The following is a 20,777-nucleotide window of genomic DNA, read 5'->3' on the forward strand; positions in this document are numbered from 1 at the left end:
GGTTTTGTGTTGTAGCTGTTCAGCCTACAAATCACTAATATAAATGACAACAGCTATACTGTATCTCTATTTCCAGCAGAGGGCATAGTGGTATACCGTATTTACTAGAGTCTAATGCGCCATCGAATCTAATGTGCACATCAGTTTTCAGAACCTTGAAACCAAAAAAAGTATTTGCTGGCAAATGTAAACGTGCCATCAAATCTAATGCACACCTTAATTTTCGCAACGTAATTTGGCCAAAAAAGGTGAGCATTAGAGTTGAGTAAATACAGTTTTAGATGAAGTTTTTCTTTTTCTTTTTTGGGATTTTAAAAAAAGTTAAAAAACACCAATTGAAACCAATGATCAAGGATGACGCACTTCCTCCATCACTAACTCAAATCTGGTAGCAATTTTTTAAAAGGATCTTGACTTTCTTTCTTTTTTTAAAGGGATTTGGCATTTAGGGAATTGCAAGACGCGGAAGAAAGACACTATTATAAGAATTCAAAGGTCTCAAATATAAATTAAATGTTAATAAATGTACAAAGCAAACACATACATAAGTATATAAACCAGGTGTCTGAAATAGTATGGGAGAGCAATCCTGAAGCCATTTTGACTCTCCCAATAATCCCCTGCAGGAAGGGAGGTAAATGGGGAAAGCCTTCCTATTGTCTTTTGGCTTGCAAATCCTGCCTTAAGGGCATATTTGTATATGAATAGGGTGAGCCTGTAACCTGGATTCAGGAACTAAAGTATTAGCCAACACACACACACACACACAAATGGCCAGACTGCCCAGGTAATGCAATCAGTGACCATTGTCGGGTATCCTGGCAGGCAGGATTTCTGCTCAAGACTGTCTCCTTCCGTGATGTATGTATGATGTTTTAGGGTGTGGTCTTGGGCTATAGGGTGGGCAATTTCAAAAGTCTAGATAAGGGCTTGCAGACCATTATTCAGGGTTCTCCTCCCTCCTGCGTGTGGGGAGTGGGGACCCTGTTGCAACAGTTCCTTGAATAAAGATCAGGCTTACTAGCTGCTTTGCTTCTCAATATACTCTGGTTGGCCTCTGTTTTCTCCTACCGATAGGGAACCCACTTAAGGACTCTATACGGGCTCTGGAATATCCCATAAGGAAAGGCAGCAGTTTTTCTTATAACAATATATAAGTACAGTATATTTATACCCCACCCATCTGGCTGAGTTTCCCCAGCCACTCTGGGCGGCTCCCAGTCGGCTGTTCTCTGGCACCCTGTATTACCACGGGGTGACAGGGGACCCGGTCCTGACCAAGGCAGTGCCCTACGGTGGTTCCCTCCTCATCCTCGGCTGGATCAGCGTGGTCCCCTGACACGCCCAGCCCATCCTCAGGTGTACCTTCTCTCCCTGTTCTGGGGCTGCCACCCCTGCACCTCATTCCCCCTCTTAGGCTAGCAGGAAACCCTAGGAGAGAGAGGAGAACTACCAAATGTCAGAGTGGGATCTCTTGGGGGTCTTTGGCCCACCCTGAATGTGTTGTTATAAGAAAAAACTGCTCCTTTCCCCTTATTCAAGAGCTCGTATAGAGTCCTTAAGTGGGTCTCCTATTGGTAGAAAAAAATAACAGAGGCCAACCAGAGAATATTGACGGGCTGCTGCCCCACCAACCTCAGTGTGACCTCAGCCAGCATCTGTCTGCCTACATACTTTCCTACTAACAATCAGTCAAGAGGTGGCACTGCTTCTCACTTTCCTCTTCCTTAGTCCTCAGCAGGCAGAAAGATGGAGCCAAAATCCAGAATTACTTGGCTCTGCCTGTCATTGGCTCTGGCTCCACCTACCGTTGGACTTGCTGCCTACTGCCCCACCAGTCCCAATGGGCACAAGCCAAGAGTGCCAGTCTGTGGAGGAAGTGGTATTTGTTGGCCATCTCATTAAGAAGTCATCTCAGTCACTTTGACAGAAACCATGAGGCCATGGCGCTGTGGTCTAAACCACTGAGCCTCTCAGGCTTGCCGATCAGGACATCAGCGGTTCGAATCCCCACGACGGAGTGAGCTCCCGTTGTTCAGTCCCAGCTCCTGCCAACCTAGCAGTTCGAAAGCACGTCAAAGTGCAAGTAGATAAATAGGTACTGCTCTGGCGGGAAGGTAAACGGCATTTCTGTCTGTTGCTCTGGTTCGCCAGAAGCGGCCTAGTCATGCTGGCCACATGACCCAGAAGCTGTCTGCGGACAAATGCCGGCTCCTTCGGCCTGTAGAGCGAGATGAGTGCTGCAACCCCAGAGTCGTCCACAACTGGACCTAACGGTCAGGAGTACCTTTACCTATGAGGCCAGTAGGTGGCTGCCCCGACTCAGAGCGATTGAAAAAAGACCCTGGCACTCGCTGGGTCCAGCCGCTGCTTGGGAACTGAGGCTCAGTGCTGGATCCAGAAGAACCTTCAAACTGTGAGCCTGATCTTTGCAGTGAAGCGCAACCCCAGCAAGATTTCTGCAGCTAACTGGCCCAACAAGTACCCTGCTAACATCAGCTTTCTTATCAAGATTAAGTTTCCGTTTATTTGCTACCATCCAGTACATTGTTATGGCTGCCACTTAGGGACATCCGCGTTTCGCCCAGATTTAAAGAAAAGAAGAAGTTGGGTAGGGATGATGCTGTAAGACATGTCACGACTCCTGTACCAGTGATTTCATGCAAAGGTTAAAAACAGCAATAACAAACATGGGTTATGTGGAAGGCAAAATGGAACCCTGAGATAGCTCCCAGGGCAGTCTCTGTGAGGAGGAAGAGTAGCCTCTCAGCACTGGACCATAGAGCAGAGGAACATAGAGCCTTACACTGAGTCAAACATCTAGCTAGCTATGGTCTAGAGTAGCAGTGGCTTTCCAGGGTTTCAGGGAGGGAGTCTCCCCCATACCTGCCTGCAGATGCCATGAATTTGAAGCTTTGGGTACTTTCAAAGCTCATGTATGCATTCAGCAGTTAAAATAAGTGTGTGCTATGTGAAATGGTGCCACCTGGTGGGAAAGCACAAAAACTGAATGGCAAGCTTGAAAAGCAGGCTTTCTTTCCCCCATTCTATCTAAATTTCGAAGTAACTGTTTGGGATCACTGCTTCAGTATGATTACTCTGGCTTCCTGTGCATGCTCTTGGCTCTGAGAACCTATAGTGAGCTACAAAGCTGAAGGCCTTTACGTGCATTTTCATACAATTTAGAAGCTTAGGCTGCAGTTCTCCACATCGTAAACCCTACACATAAATGTACTTTAATCAATGACACACACTTGTTATGTGGTGCAGGATTTCAGATGAGACTCAGTCCACACAACAGGCAATTTTAAGAGTACCATGCATAGGGTGGTAGGAGCATGCATGTCTATATTGCCATTCTGGCCATGGTTAATGCCCTTTGGCCTCCAGTCCTAACTAAAAATAGGACACACTTTACTAATTTCTTTTTATGCTTGCTTCATGTCCCCATCTCTCCGATGAAATTAAGTAACTGGTCAGCTAGGATTGGACGGTTCTTTACCCCTGGCCTTCTCAGTTTGACTCTTGAGACAAATGTCCAGCTTTCTAACTAAATTGATCCAGATTCATAAGGACTTATGAAGACAGGTGTGGGGAAGTTTTGGCCCTCCAGTTGTTGTTGAATTACAGCTCCCACCATCCCCGGACATCGGCCCTACTTGCTAGGGCTGATAGGCTGTAGCTCAGAAACATCTGGAGGGCCAAATGTTCCCCACACCTGCCTTAAGAGATATATGAGCACAGATCTGTGTACCGCAATCTGCCTTTATTTTATTCTTTTTTTTAAAAAAAGGAAGGAAGGTCTGAATAAACCACAAGAGTTGCAAGTACTGGCTCCAGCTCTCTTGTTATAGGAGCCAGAGAGGATGGCTTCTCCGTGGTATCCAGAGTCGAATAGAAGATGGGTAATTAAATAATAAAAAGGAATGAATGATAATGATGGAGCTATAATGAGTGCCTGGTGAAATGAACAGCTGAAGCTGGCTCTGAGATGAGTTCTTTCTACCCACACAGAGAAGAGTCTGAGCTGGGGTTTGGTAGTGTGGAGGGCAGCCAACGCTGGGAAGCCAGGAAGAGGAGCCTTTTGTATACAACGTCAGGCTCCCTCTGCATTTGATGAATGAGGGTATTTTGTGATGTAGGCGGCTGGGCTGAGCCAGAAACTGCAAAGTCCTGAGGACTAACCCGTCTTCCTGAAATCCACAACAAAGAACATCCAGCAGTCATGATTTCATCATCAATCTTCCAACCGTTTTCAGTTGCTAACCAAACTCATTCTCCTCTCTCACACAGGGCGGTGGACTGTTTTACTATTGTACGCTGCAACTGGGGCTGGATAATGGGTTTGGCTTTTTGAGACTGAAGAAAAGTGTTTGCAAGGGCAAAATGGGCACATGTTTGTAGAGATTCACTGGCTATTTCTTTCTTGACCATTTTGTTTCCTGTGACTGGCATATAGGAAAAGTAATGCATTGTTTCCGGCACTAAGTTTGCCCGTCTCTTTATGTTAAAACAAACATCTGCACTTTGTACCTGGACTGTTTCAAAGGGTTTACTTTTGCTTGGGCATTGCCAGTGCTGCATTGCTTTGAGTCACTGTGACCTACATACAGGGATAATCCAAGCTAACCTCTCTCTCTCTCTTTTTTTTTTTTTGCTCTTAATTTTTCATACCAGCACTGGTGCTTAAGCTAATTTCAGCCCTTCAGTGGCCTCCATTTTAGCTCTTCCTGTGGGGATTCAGGAGATTACATTTGGGTTTTTAACCTGAGGAAATAAAATGAGAACAAATTTTAAAAATCAGTTGATGCTTTGCTTGGAAAATTAGAATACAGGATTTTTTTTTGTGAGCTGCTGTTGCTCTCATACAAACAGAGAAAAATGAAGAGCACACTTTCTCCCGTCATAAAAATACAGCATACAGGAACTGAAAAGACTTGGGTGGAAAAGGAGATTATTTACAAAATCGTTTTTCAATAAGGGCCAACGTGTTCTTTAGACTTGAATTTTATGGAACAGCAAAAGGAGATGCAATAAGAAATAGCATCAGAGGACACAAAGCTTTGGGGAACATGGGCTCTACCTTCCCCTTCCTCTTCGCAGCTATACAAAAAGTCAGCTTGAAAACTAGGGCCACATTATGTATGTTTGGTGGCCTGGCCTGGCTGGAACTACAATGAAAGATCAGTTTGAGAACTATAAAGAGTTTCAGCACTTATTGGGAGGAATTCAATATTGCTCTATGTTGAACATCCCACCAGCACAAGAACGATTCCCCCTTTCCTCACCTGTATGCTGTTCTGAGAGGTTCTTCCAAACCCACACAAAATCATTTTGGGGGGACCAGAGAGAAAGTCATGAAGCACTGGAGTCTTGGTGTAGGCTTCTGCTGATGGACTTATTGGTTAAAATCCCTCCCACTGTCCATAGGGATTTCAATTTGCAATTATTATTTTCTCAATTGGGAAGGGCCAGATTATTATCGGAAAGGGCCATATTATTTCAGCTCTGGTTCCAATATAACAGGCCACTCAGGTACAATCAGATCCTGATTTGCAGGTAGCCCTTAAACCAGTTTCCAGACTTGGATGGCACTGGAAACTGATTAAAAAATCATAAAGTCTCATCCACAACCAAGCATGTACGAGGAGGAAGAGACAGGGAGAAGTAGAGTAAAGTGGACTCTTTCACTCAATAATGGGGAAGGGGGACCTGTGGTTTGTTGAAATGGTCCTACTGTACCTGAATGAGGCCTTTGGCTGCTTTGTGTTCATTTTATGAGAGATATAATCTGCTGTATTGTATCTGCTATATTTACCTTTCTGCTATATTCAACTTTGAAACAGAAAAGGCAGGATATGTGTTCTCAGTAAAATGAATTACAGTTGGGTCTAGGTAATGCATTAATTCATTTTGATTAAATTGACCATCCATTTGCCTAGGCCAGCCATAACCTGTTGAACAAGAGGATCTCATTAAAACTGGCAATTCCTCTAATATTCTTTGACATCTTCGTTCCCACTTAAGCTGCACTGACTGCAATTTAAATGACCAATTCAAAACCTGCTGCTGAGAGATCAATTGGTCAAATCCCAGGAATTCTAGTTTTGACCAACTGATCCTGTATTTTAGCAGCATGTACACCCAGAAAGCTTTAATTCCTAAGAGCTTTGAGATGGATTGTATACTATGAAGAAGACACTGCCCACACACAACTGAATTTTACATTCTTGGACTTTTGTCTTTATAGCCAAAATCTCAAGATCCTGCATAGGTATACAAGTACAGGGCTCCAAAACGATGCCAGTCAAAACTAGGAATAACAGACAACTTTGCCTGTATCTCTTTGTATGTTAAGCACTGAGTTTTTGCCGATCAAGCAACCGTGAAAGGCAAAGCACCTGCACCAAGAAGAAACAAAAGTTTTGTCTTTCTGGTCCTGCAACTCAGACCCCAATGCAGGAGATGAATCTGCAGACAAGGTGCAAGAAGGCTCCGAGAGGCACTGCTGGGACATAAAACTGTTCCATAATAAGATCATAGGACTGTAGAGTTGGAAGGGACCACAAGGGTCATCTAGTCTGTTTGTATTGAAGTTCTCACCCTGGCCACCAGGGGGTATTGTGCATATAGTTTTCACTCAGGTCCACATCAGTTAATTTAGGCGGGAAACCCTGGGTTGTTGTTGTTACAATGTTGACAGTCGGCTGCCTATAAAAGCAGGCCGGCTGAGCTGTTCAGTTCAGTTCCAGCTTACTATAAAGAACCACTTGGAGAAATATCTGTGTTGTCTGCTATGTCCACTCACAACTTAAGATAGTCCAACCACCCGCCATGCAGGAATCTTTTGCCCAACATGGGACTCGAGCACATGAGCCTGAGATTCAGAGTCTCATGCTTTAGCAACTGAGCTATCCCAGGTCCAGTATCAAGTCTCTTGAAGAAGCTTTGTGTACATCCAACAGGTTCTAGAAATTACGGTGGTGCGTGGTTGCCTGCCGTTTAAAAATAAGTGATGTGGAAACTGTTACCTTCCAGATGTTGTTGGACTACAGCTCCCACCGTCCTCAATAATTTGCCACTCTGGATGGGACTGAGGGAAATACGAGGCCTACAAAATCTTCTGGAGCATCACCAGTTCCCCATCTCTGACATATGGTTGCCAGGTGGTAAGCTCAACCCTGAGTATCGAAGGGGGTTGGGTTCCAGTTTAGAAAAACTTCCTGTGTGTCTGACTCTTGCTAATAATGTGATAGGAGTTTTATGGTCTTAGATATATGGTAATGTTCATAACCGCACATACATAGGTCAGCACAGGAAGACCAACCTGGAACCATTTTGCTTCCTAAACTGACCAAATGTTTTCTCTGCAAGGTCAAACTGGAAAAGTCTCCCCATTGTCTCTTTCCTCACAAATCCTGTCTTAAGGACACATTTAAGATATGAATAAGGTGTGAGCCTGTGACCTGGCCCAGGAAATAAGTATTTTACCACTACAAGAGAATGGCCAGGCTCCCCAGGCAATCCAATCAAGTAATCTGCCAGACAGGAGATAAACAAGAACAAGAGAAAAACAACATTTAAATTTCTGTGATGTAGGTGGGATGGATCTGAGGGGTGGTCTTAGGTTACACCCCTTCTGTGATGTATGCATAATGTTTCTGGGGGTGGTCTTGATCTAGAGGATGGGAATTTCAAAAGTCTTTATAAGCCCTTGCACAGCATTTTTGTGGGTCCTCCGCCTTTCCTGCGAGTGAGGGGAGCACCCTGTTGCAACAGATCAATAAAGATCAAGCTTACTAGCTGCTTTGCTTCTCAATATTCTCTGGTTAGCCTCTGTTATTCTCTCCTACCAATAGGGAACCTATGGGCTCTTGGATACCCCATAAGGGAAAAGGGCATATTTTTATTTACAACAATACAGTGGTACCTCAGGTTAAGTACTTAATTTGTTCCGGAGGTCCGTTCTTAACCTGAAGCACTTTAGCTAATGGGGCCTCCTGCTGCCGCTGGAGCACAATTTCTGTTCTCATCCTGAAGCAAGGTTCTTAACCCGAGGTACTATTTCTGGGTCTGTAACCTGAAGCGTATGTAACCCAAGGTACCACTGTAGTGGCTTGTCACCTTTTCTCACAACAACACCTTACACGAAGTATACTCCACCCCCACCCCCCACATTCAAAAGTGGTCACTGAAGTTGTGGAGGGGGAGAGACTTGCTGAAGCAGCCATGTGCTCATAGGGCTCTGAGGCTTCCTCTCTGCTTGCTTTGTGAATTTAACTAGAGAGGCTCCTTTCCCACTGTCAGTCTGAAACCTCTTGCCAACAATACATTACTCAGCAATTAGCAGAGAGGAAACAGCAAACATTTCAGCACTACAACTGAGAAGCGGATATTTGCAAAATAAAAGGGAAGGCCAGGGAGTGGTTAACATCACTATGGTAACCATGCTGGCTCACATCTTTCTTTTTTTTTGTGCTGGGGGAAAGCTGTATCCCTGTATCCTTTTGCAAATGATCACGCTTTGTGCCCTTCAGAATTGTTGCACTGATTCCTCTGTCAGAAAATTCCCCTAAACTGTAATATAATTGTGCTTTATTATTTTCTCTCTCTTATTTTTTTAGCCCTGAACAGGATGTCCTCTACGTCAGAAATGAAAATGTAAGCTGGCAGCAGTGTTTCTTCAAACTTCAGCACCTAGAAAAAGAGAGAGTGACTGAAGTACCATAAAGTAAAACAGATATCAAAAGCATGTTTTTTGTTTGTTTGTTTGTTTGTTTGTTTGTTTGTTTGTTTTAAGGAAAACAACTCTTTGCACTTCATTTTTTACCACACAAAAATCAAGAGTTTAAAATGGCTGAAATCCTGCTGGGAAGGATAAGAGCTGCCTTGTTGTATCTGACTCATCCCAGTACTTGTGTAGAAAGATGTTTCAAAGTACACAGTGTTAACATGAAAGACTGCCCGCCAGTCTACTGCTTAACAAGTACAGGACGTGAACTCATATTTCTCCGTGAGGCACAGACCGGAATGAGGCATCCTCTAAACAAACTGATCTCCTGCCAACCCCTCCCCTTAGGACCCACAATTCAGGTTTCAGCTCTGTATTGGGGCTGCCCATTGACTCTGCTGTACTTTGCACCCATCTCTCAAACGTGGCAGCTGTTTACACATTGTACTTATTAAAACGCAAAACGTCCAATCCCGGGAAGGCACTAGACTAGGTCATCTCTAATTCTCGACTGCTGTACGGCCTCTTTGACATTTTTATGAAGTCAATAATTCTTGAAATACTATTTTGTTAGGGACGCAGGTGGCGCTGTGGGTTAAACCACAGAACCTAGGACTTGCCGATCAGAGGGTCGGGAGTTCGAATCCCCGCAACAGAGTGAGCTCCCGTCGCTCGGTCCCTTCTCCTGCCAACCTAGCAGTTCGAAAGCACATCAAAGTGCAAGTAGATAAATAGGTACCGCTCCGGCGGGAAGGTAAATTGCGTCTCCGTGCGCTGCTCTGGTTCGCCAGAAGTGGCTTAGTCATGCTGACCACATGACCCAGAAGCTGTACGCCGGCTCCCTCGGCCAATAAAGCGAGATGAGCGCCGCAACCCCAGAGTCGGGCACGACTGGACCTAATGGTCAGGGGTCCCTTTACCTTTACCTACTATTTTGTTGGCACATGTAAGGCATAGGAAAATGCCTTGCACTAAGTTAGGCCATTGGTCCATCGAACTCAGTATTGTCTACACTGAGTGGCAGCAGCTGGACAGACTTCCAAGCAAGGGACTTTCACAGTCCTACCTGGAGATGCCAAAAATTGAACCTGGTGCCTTTTGAATGCACAGTACATGTTCTGCCACTGCTACAGTCATCCAGATGCGGAGGCAAAGGGCACATGGAATTTCCTTATATGTTGGTATGGGAGGTACTGACAATCTGATATTAAATTATCATGGTCAACATATACACAGGAGGTTTGCCTCTCTTTTTTCACAAATCTGCTTTGCGTTTAACAGCTGTGTGGTTTGCAAAACAGAAAGAACAAGTGAACCTTTTTTTGGTTGTTTTTTTATTGGTTTTCAGAACACAGAACAGGTCCCCTCCCCAAATGCAGATGAAGTTTTTTTCAGTACTGCATCGCCATGCTATCAAAATCTCCACCTGTTGAACTTCTTTGCCTCTGGTGTGCTGTTAGAGGCACACAGCTCTGCTTAAAAACTTCAGATACACTTCTTCAGGCTCTGCATGTCAGTGGCTCTGGCTCCACCTACCATTGGGCTTGCTGCCCACTGCTCCACCAGTCCCAATGGGCACAAGCCACCACTATATACTGTACTTATATATTGTTATAAGAAAAACTGCTCCCTTTCCTTATGGGATATTCCAGAGCCCGTATAGAGTCCTTAAGTGGGTTCGCTATCGGTAGGAGAAAACAGAGGCCAACCAGAGTATATTGAGAAGCAAAGCAGCTAGTAAGCCTGATCTTTATTCAAGGAACTGTTGCAACAGGGTCCCCACTCCCCACACGCAGGAGGGAGGAGAACCCTGAACAATGGTCCACAAGCCCTCATCTAGACTTTTGAAATTGCCCACCCTGTAGCCCAAGACCACCACCATAAAACATACATACATCACAGAAGGAGGCAGTCTTGAGTAGAAATCCTGCCTGCCAGGATACCTGACAATGGTCACTGACTGAATTACCTGGGCAGTCTGGCCATTTTGTGTGTGTGTGTGTGTGTGTGTGTGTGTGTGTGTGTGTGATGGTTAATACTTTGGTTCCTGAAACCAGGTTACAGGCTCATCCTATTCATATACAAATATGCCCTTAAGGCAGGATTTGCAAGCAAAAAGACAATAGGAAGGCTTTTCCCATTTACCTCCCTTCCTGCAGGGGATTATTGGGAGAGTCAAAATGGCTTCAGGATTGCTCTCCCATACTATTTCAGACACACGGATCATATATTTCGATATGTGTGCATTTATGAATATTTATTCTATATATGAGATCTTAAAATTCTTATAATACATATAGTAACCAATTTTAATCTATGACTAAAATATATGCTCCTGAAATAGAGGGCTGCATGGTGAACTCCCAACAGACATTGGAGGAGGTATCCAATGCACTCGTTCTGTCAGCAGAATGGAATAGAATTCCGGCCTCCTCTTCCCGAATCTGCTACGGAAGTTTAGGGGATTCTCCAGAACAGATCTAAGAGGCATGTGGAGAGAGGAGGAGGGGACGTTTTATTGCCCAGCCTTATCCTGACAAAACAAATACGTTGTATACTGCACAAGGTTTCTAATGCCCACTTTCCAGTAATAGCACCCCCTCTGCCGCAATCTTGAGACAGAAGAATAGTGTCAACGCATGAGCCTGTGAAGATGCATAAAGGACTCTTTGGCTCACACCTGTGGTTGTAATCTTATCTTGAACAGAATATTAGCCAAGTTTTTTCTTCTTATTTAACTCAAATGCAGTGATCTAAAATTTGTATCAGAAAACCTTGGGTCCAACAATATCTTTGAGCTATAACTCACATCTTCCCTGACCAAAGGCTAAACTGGCTGTAGTAATCTGCAGACCCAGTAAGGATGCTAATTGGGGAAAATAAGCCTAAATGGACATGTTGTGCATATGATATATAACATTCCCCTCCGTTAAAACACTTAGTGGGAGAAATGGAGAAACTTTGCAGGCCTGTACATCTTACAACCCATCAACCTGAGTTCAGCTCCATAGGTGTGTGAGACCCTATTTTCCGCCAGTCACAGACAGGCAGCAAAAGCAGGGGACAAATTGAGTCCCCAGTGGTGAACTTCAGTGGTACCTCAGATTAAGTACTTAATTTGTTCCGGAGGTCTGTTCTTAACCTGAAACTGTTCTTAACCTGAAGCACCACTTTAGCTAATGGGGCCTCCTACTGCCACTGCGCCGCTGGAGCACGATTTCTGTTCTTATCCTGAAGCAAAGTTCTTAACCTGAAGCACTATTTCTGGCTTAGTGGAGTGTGTAACCTGAAGCGTATGTAACCCGAGGTACCACTGTACCACACATAGTGGGCAATGTGCGTCTAGGACTACATTAAAAGAATAGGAGTTCTATGGGGTCTCTGGTACTGGTATCCTAGATGCGTTATTTTGTATGGAGCAATGTGATCAATTTTGTGCTTATAACTGACATCCTCTCTGCCTTCTTGGTTTACAGAATGTTCTCACTCCCAACAAACTCCCACGTTAAGAGAGTTTTTCCAGATTTTTAATGTGCATCGGTTGTTCTGCCCTATACTGCTGCCAGAGGACAAGGCTGGGTGGTGGGGATAGCCCCCTAATCAAACCTGGCCAACTCTTCTACAGAAATGTGTAAGGGAAACTCTTCACTGCATGGAGATAATAAACATCACCTGCCAACATGTCACATCAAGCTTCTGTTAAAAGCACATCTATGTTGACTGCCTAGGTGAAAAGTTGGCCTGTGCTGTTTGCATCCTATTAGGCTGGAGAAGCATCCAAGGCCATCAGGATTCAGGTAATTTACATGTCTGAAAGTACTTATCAGCCATTAGCTGCAAAATTACATCAGAGACAGGAGGGCGCATTCCATTTGTTATCCTTCTTGAGTGATCAATGAGGCCTTTCTAGGTAAAGTATAAAAGGGATATGGCTCCAGGCTCTGTCACTGTCATACAGCAGAGTAAAGGTCTTTTGAAAAGGGGAGTCAGACTACATAACACTCCATCTCTCATTCTCTGTCTATCAGCCATCTGGCTGCCCACCCACCTACTCCTGAATCCTTACAGTGAGTGCAAAGCAGGGTTCTCATTAAGCTGTGTAAATAAGATGTACGTTAAGATATGCAAATATATCTTTGAGACTGTGTGTGCCCACCCTCCTGCAAATGATACATGACTAGCTTCCCCACACTGAACAAAAATACCTCTGGAGATGCTGAGAGATTATGGTGTGAGTGAATTAGCTTTGCTAGCCACACAGTATCTTTTGCACAGCAAAATGGTTGGGTTTTCAGTGATATGAGTGGATCTACAGAGTTGTCAATGAAAATTCACAGAACATTCTGGAATGCTTACAGATAAAATGTTTGGGTAATAGCACTGGAGGGCTGAAGGTGCTATACCAGGCATAGGCAAACTCGGCCCTCCAGATGTTTTAGGACTACAACTCCCATGATCCCTAGCTAACAGGACCAGTGGTCAGGGATTATGGGAATTGGTCCCATTTATATGCCACATTCTAGGGCTTTCCCCCTTTCTCTTCCCTGCCATGAACCTCCTGAAATTGGTTTGGAGGGTTTCAGGAGAACCCCCAGAACAGTGTGAGGGCGGAAGGAGACATGGAGGTGTCATTCCATTAGCACAAGCTGAAATGTTTGAGCTGATGGAACTGGAAGAACACAATGTTGAATTTCTCCCTACCCAATCTAGTCTGAGTAGAACTTAGTTGGGTACAACCCTTTATTTCTAATTTTGCATATAAACTAGCCTATACAAATTGTATGTAATTCTATGCCTGCTTCCTCTTTTTTGGCAATGTATAAGTGGCCAGCCTGTGTGAAGCCCACATCACAGCACCCTTTCATGCACTTCAGGAATATAGGTCAGAATCCAAAGAACACTTTTAGGCAAGGCCATGTTTTTGGCATACTCAGTAGGATTGCTGACCTTTTCTCTTCTTCTCTGAACCACAAGCCCATATCCATATGGCTATGCTATATGGCAAGATGCTTTTGAATCAGCTTCAAAAACATGGCTTGCCATATGGCATGGAGGGCTGTGGTTTGAGAAATGGGAACTCAAAGCTGCCTTGAGTGTGTGGAGCCAATTGCAGACTTTGTTACAACCTGGACATCGCATATCCATTTAACCTTACAATTTTTCAAATTCATTTAGAGATTCTGGCATATGTGAGGCTAAATTTTACACATAGTTTCATGAATAACGTGCAACCTTAGCAAAACAACGAAGGGAAACTGAACACAACACAGGCCTGGGGTTATCAGCAGGCGCAATGGCACACTTGAAGATTTTGCCTGGCACCCGTGAAGCCTCTGAGCCCTTTCCCCCCCCTCTCCTTGCCCACTTATTATCATGTGGAAAGAACTCCTGAAAAGCTCATAAAGGTGAAAGAGGAAGTGGAAAGAGTATCTCTCTCTCCACCACTTCCTCTTTCAGCTCAATGTGCTATTCAAGACACATCAGCACCTGAGAAGCTAAACAGAAAATGGAGCAACAGTAGGAAAGAAAGAGGGGAGGAAGGGAAAGGCAAGTGGTCTCAGTGAGTGGAAGTAGGGAAACAGAATTGCCAGAGGGGAACCAGTGGGATGCCACAAAACTCAGGGGGAGGGAGAGAGAGAGAGAGAGAGAGAGAATGGACTAACACAGGCTTCCTCAACCTCAGCCCTCCAGATGTTTTGAGACTACAACTCCCATCATCCCTGACCACTGGTCCTGCTAGCTAGGGAATACGAGATTTGTAGGCCAAAAACATCTGGAGGGCCAAGGTTGAGGAAGCCTGGATTAACTCCATCAGGTGTATCTCTGTGAATGCAATAAATATTACTGTAAAGGGCAGCCACACTGCTTATTCATCTGATTTTCGTAAATAAGAGAAGGTGTTCAAGATCTTGCTGGCGAGGGAGAGAGATAATAACAGATTACTAAATTAAAAAACAAACAAACCTCTGTGTGTGTGTGAGAGAGAGAGAGAGAGAGAGAGAGAGAGCGCTAGAGGGAAGAGAAACAGCCTTGCAGATGTTTGCCGCTTTAAAAAAGAAGTGTGACTTCAGCCTGCTCAGTCCCACAGGTGCACCTTAGTGGGGGATCACTCAGGCTACAAAGAGGAAAAAGATGTGAGGCACCTTGAGCAAACAAAGAAGTGGGATAAAAGGACTTAGATAAATAGAATTTTATAAAATGTAACATTTTTTGAAAGTTTTTAACATAATGGCACAATCATGGAATGGGAAGGATTTGTGTCGTTCATCAACAGTGGTGAGAAAGGCATTGTCCAGTAAATGCCTCCCACTCGCACAGTCACATTCCAAAGTGCACTCAGGCTTGCAATAAACTCACACCTTAACAGGGAGGAAAGCATTTTGCCAGCGATAGAATTAGTGATGTCCTCATAACTGAAGTACAGCCTTGGGGAAAGGCATTGAGAGCCCATGTAAAGCTGATTAACAACTGCATTAAACAAGGTAACAAGATACAGGGGGTTGAACTAGACTACATGAACCTTGGGGTCCCTTCCAATTCTACTATTCTATGATTCTAACCATCCTCTGGAAGAACTTTAGTATGTATTGGCCCCTGCTCTGTCATGGCACTACAATCTTGGTTTTCTTTGGCTTTCGAATTACACAGATACCCTTTCCTGAACACAAAAACATCTTGCCTGCCTTAAACCACCAAAATGTAGAATATAATCCCTTAATTCTGCAATGAAGAACAGCAAAAGAGGCTTGAGCCAAGGAGTCAGCCTCTTTACTTTTGGCCTTTGGCCCACCCCCCACCGGCCATCCATTGTCCTCCCTGGCTGAGGGCGGGTCAAAGGCCAGCTCAAGCAGGTGGGTAGCACCCGCCCAGGTGAGCCTCCCTTGCTTGGTGCTGCAAACCCCACCCACCTGTGGGGAAGGGAGGGCGGATATTGTTATGCTAAACACAGGTGTTACATCTGGGTCTATAGGTCATTGACAGTCAATTAGGATCTTTTCATTATAACAGAGTCAGCATTCTGAAAAGAATTAGTCTTTTATCAATCATGATTTAAAGAACCACAGTCAAAGTATAATCTGAATTTTTTGAAAAGCTTGCAATACTTTTTTGACAAAATGTAAACAAAATAAATACGATCCCTTAATAGTCATAGGAAAGCAAAAGCTTTAGAAGCTTTGTGGAGATTAATAGTTTTGTTTTAATATTTGTCTATTGCAAAGTAGTAAAGATTAAAAGAAAGGGAGCCACAGGAATGCCACATCCACTAGCCAGTGGAGTGCTGTGGCTCTTTCTACTCAGACAGCTTCTTGTATACTCAAAATGGATGGTCTTCCCTGGCAAGCTATGAGAGCAATCCGCCAAGCACTACTGCCATGAACCCCACCTTCATGTCTTTGGTACTAAAAACAGCATTTTATGGATATAAACAATAAGGCCTTGTCTACACAAAGATGAATTTTAATACCAGTGAAATATCTCCAAGGCACTGTTATACAGTACCTACTTGGCACCGGTCCACAACAACACACTTGTGATCAGATTTGTGACCAGAAGGAACCCAACAGGAAACAGTTATTATAGATCAGCAGACTTATCACCTTTGTGTTGCAGTATGCTTATATCTTCCACATTTCTAACACTTGTGGAGAAGCAAAAGAAAACGGGGGAAGGGGCGTTATGAAACATGCAAATTAATCTGCACCAAGGAGTGGACAAAACAGTCAGAGAAATCCAGTAAATGCTGTTAGACCAAGACACATCACTGCAATTGGTAATTTAAAATCGCTCACTGAACAAATCTGTCTCCTAAAACAATTTAAATCAAAAATCCCAACTACTTATCCCATGGCCAAGAAAGCTGCATATCTTCCCCATATATATGGTCCAAAACAAGGAAGGGTATATTTCTTAGTATACAAATGTGGTCTTAAATTCAGTCTGCAGTTCAGAGTCAGGCATCTCACATAAGGTGATATATACCTACCATATGGTCCCTAGCCAAAGGGCAGAACAGTTGGATAAACAAGGGCACAGCAGCTGCAAAAAAAGGCAGGTACTCCATTGGAAATATTGAATCACTCCTTTGCTCCATGTATCAATTAGCTGATCTGATGATTAAAAAAAAATACAAGCAAAAATTATGATAGTCATTAGAGGCACATATCTTGACATTAGTACTTATTTCTTGATTGACCCAGAGATTAAGCAATGTAACAAATGTTCTCTCTGATGTTTGTTTACTTTTGTCATGAAAGATGCGCCAGTGATGCATATATAAGCTCTTGGTGGTGCTGTCTTCAAGGGGGATGGGATAATAGCAGAAACTTTGCAGGTTGGAAGCTATGAGACTGTTATTGTATTGTAGCTCTATTACAACTGGAGTACTTAGATAGTATTAAGAAATATGGCATTGAGTTGATATTATGCTTCCTGAACATTTTAGTATGTTATATTAAACTGTCACCAACCATTACATGGCAACAGCCATTCCATCAGGCTGTCGCAGACGAAAGAAGATAAGAAATGCAGTCAGAGCCACCATCTGCTCTGCTGAGAAGCCAGGCTCTTCCCCTCCATTAACTGTCATCTAGTAGCAACCATTACAGAAGGCTGCAGTTGGGAGAGGGAAGAGAAGGGATGCATGAGCCCTCCATGGAGACACAGCTGAGAGACCAGCAACATTTGGTGCCTCCTCCGCTCCTCAAACCTTTCCACTGCAACTGGTCATTTGAAGAATTTGTAACTCGGAAGTATCCAAGTTTGTTCTCCGACTTCCTGCCTCCTGAGTCCTCCCACCCCCATCATAATCTTCCAAGCAAGTCTTATGAAGTATATCCACCATCTGATTACATTACATGCTCTTGCCATTATGTAGGGTGGTGTTGGTAGCTGCTTGTCCATCTTATCTATGCAATGTCATCAGGCAATGCTCTTTTGCAAATGCCATGATGTGTAAGAACAATAATCTCAAAGGGAAACATCTCTGATGTCTTCATCTATTTCTAGACAGCTAAGTAACCTGGATCAGCAGGGGCTCCTTATAGGCTGAACACAGTGAGACCACAGTATTCTCTCCCTCAGTTTAACACACAAGCCTATGGCATTTTGATTCCAGTTGTCTGAATTCATTTTCTTTGGTTCATACAAGTTCTTTCAGTGAAACTTGTGAAAGCATTGCATGTGTTCATTTTGTTGTGGGTTAGTGAGGGCCCTTTGATGTGTGCTATTGCGGGAATGGTATATGTGCCTTTTAATTCATACTTGTGTCCCCCTAGAAGTTACTCTTGCTGTTTTATGTAGCACAGCTAGCATATACAGGTGCTATCGAAAGTAGCATAAATAAAACGAGAAAGGGCAAAGGTAGTTGTGTTGGTCCAAAATAAAATTAAAAAGCCCAGGTTCCCATTTATTAGGCTAACCAAAATGTCATAAAATAATGTGCACACATAGCTAGATCAGGAGTAGCCAGGATGGTGCCCTCCAGACATTGTTGGGCTACAATATCCGCCCTCCCTTCTCCACAGGAGGGCAGGGTTTGCGGCACCAAGCGAGGCTCACCTGGGCAGGTGCCACCCACCTGCTTGAGCTGGCCTTTGACCCGCCCTCGGCCAGGGAGGACAATAGACGGCCAGCCGGGGGTGGGCCTAAGGCCAAAAGAAAAGAGGCTGACCCCTGAGCTCAAGCCTCTTTTGCTGTTCCTCTGTCTGGGATCACCCACCCACGCTCCCTCAATTAATATTTCTTGCCTTTTAATTTCAGCTTAGGTTGGCGTTCTTCAATTTAACAATTTCTTCTTTACAGGCTAATATTTTGCGTTCCAGGTCAGCGGGCGCTGCTGCAGTCGTAAGATGGTTGCTGTATTCAGAACCGGGAAGGAATTTTCCCTGCATTGGCAGGTTTCACCTTCCCCGTAGCAATTTCGTCACAACTTTGGCAGTTTTAGGCCTTGGCAAGGTAGCCTTTAGTCTAACATCAAGTTGGGGGGGGGGGATGCATTCATGCTCCCTCCCCATGCGGCGGCGCATGCAGGGCCCGTTAAAGGGCAAACCGGGAGTCCCTGGCCCTAGAGCGGCGGCATGTAGGTCAAACTCCCCGGACGAGGTCAGTGGAAGGGCATGCTGTGCAAGTTTGCGCTTTGCAGTCCCCTCTCACTGGGCCTCAACTGCCTGCATATCCTCAGCCAGGCGGGCTGAGAGGGTTACCTGCCAAGGCCTGTGCCAAGTTTCCCACTTCTAAAGTTCAATAAAGTTGTGGCCAATTTGAACCCATACTCTGGTCTCTTGTGTTATCATTTGGAAAAAGGGGTAGGCACCACAGACAGGGTTTAGCGCGTGTGCCTGCAACTCTCATCAGCCTCAGCCAGCATGGCCATTTGTGAGAGCCAATGGGAGTTGTAGACTGGGACACATTGGCTGCCCCAACCTAGATGTTAAAAAGGATGGGGAGACTGTTGGTGTTAAAGTCTGCATAGTGTTGTAAGCTGAAGCATGTGAGCAGGTAGCAGATACTCAAAAAGGAATCTTTTGGATAGCTTACTATCTACGTTTCTCCTCAGTGGGTGAGGGGAAACAAAAGGGAAAGAGGAAGGGAAGAGGAGGAGCTGATAAAACAATTACATAACAGTGATCAGGGTAACAAAGGAAGAATGTAAGCAAATGCAGCATCAAAATGCCATGCTGGGTACAAGAGGATTAGCAGGAACAGAGTATATCACATGGAGATTCTTTTAGGAATGGAGAATCAGGGCATTGTTGTGCAAAGTATCCTCATCATCTTCAGCTTCTTTCAGACAGAAGGGGGACTGGTTATGAGCAAATTGCTCCCAAAATTTTGGCAGTACGGCAGGAGTATTTGTGTTAACTTTTCCCTCATCAGTCTCACTCCACCTCTTTAAACAATTTTATGAACATGAACACACAACCCATTTATGAACCCATTGTTCATAATGTGGATGTTGTTCTGCAGGCAGTTGTAATGGTTTAGGAGGCATAGCAGTGTTTTCATAATCCCTCAACTTTGGAGAAGCAGAGGAAAAAGCAGCTGCATTAGGATTCAAAAAACTTAAGAGAGTACCCCACAAAATGAAGCAGCGGGCCAGAATATCACTATTAGACCTGAAGATGTGTGTGGGTACGAAGGAATATACCTACCTGCAAATACTGGTGTGACCTAAAAGGCTTTTATTTTAACTAACCCCCCTACCCCAGTTCCTGTAGCCAACCTTTCACACTGCAGATTCTAGGAAAAGCTTGAAAGCTGGCCCTTACAAAATGACATTTTGAAGGGGGCAAGAAAAGGATCACTGCTTGCGTTTTATGCTTAAAACTTAAAATTTTTGAACGTGATTTTTTAAAAAAGGATTTTATTATTGACAGGTTGCCTTCCTTTCTGCACAAATACCACAGAATTTAGAGTAAGATCTTTCCGTTTCCACCTTCTCCCAGAACCAGCTTTCCCCAGTTCCAGGCAGCCTTCCTCGAGGAGGCATGGGCAATTTCTGAAGTCCCAAGATTTTATCTCACTTTTCTTTCTTTTGCCATACTGGTTGCTAGGAAGCTCACACCACATAGCAAGCCCCTTTCCAATTATCTGGTTGGTTTTTGCCAGCACCGAGGATAGATAGCACAAATTCCTGATTATTTTTTTTTATGGTTTCGGGGTTTCTCTGCTCCCCTTTCAGTCTCAAGTCACGTTGCGTGTTCCCTTTCCCTATTGCGCTGTACTTTTGTTAAAAAACAACAACAAGAAAAATCCTGCCTGTTCCAGGGACAAAAATAGGCACCGTCCACTGAGCGAGTGGACGGGAGGCTCACCTCTATTACCTCCCCCGAGCTCCTTAAGAAGCCCCACCAAACCCCTAAACCCACGGCTTCTGCCTCGCTCCTAACCAGCATTTCACCAGACATTCTCCAGGACCAATGAGCAACTTCAGCGAAGTGGGAGGGCCTATATTCTACCCCCCGCCCCCACGAATAGGCGAAGAGCTGCTCATTAACCTGCCCCTTTTGATCTTTGTCGACACAGATACCAGTAGCCCCACCCCTAA

At 44.3% G+C, this 20,777-nt stretch overlaps 1 long non-coding RNA gene across 1 annotated transcript; it reads right to left on the reverse strand.

Annotated features, from left to right (window-relative positions):
* Positions 1-4,534: 4,534 nt before the first annotated feature.
* On the reverse strand, positions 4,535-20,720 carry LOC310673090. Its single transcript, XR_014508836.1, has 3 exons — positions 20,545-20,720; positions 16,716-16,839; positions 4,535-4,767 (listed from the first exon to the last, which is right to left on the reverse strand). It is a non-coding gene; the product is annotated as an uncharacterized lncRNA (long non-coding RNA).
* Positions 20,721-20,777: the final 57 nt, after the last annotated feature.

This window comes from Podarcis tiliguerta (genome assembly GCF_965153285.1).
Source record: "Podarcis tiliguerta genome assembly, chromosome: 2".
NCBI classification, from domain to species: domain Eukaryota; kingdom Metazoa; phylum Chordata; class Lepidosauria; order Squamata; family Lacertidae; genus Podarcis; species Podarcis tiliguerta.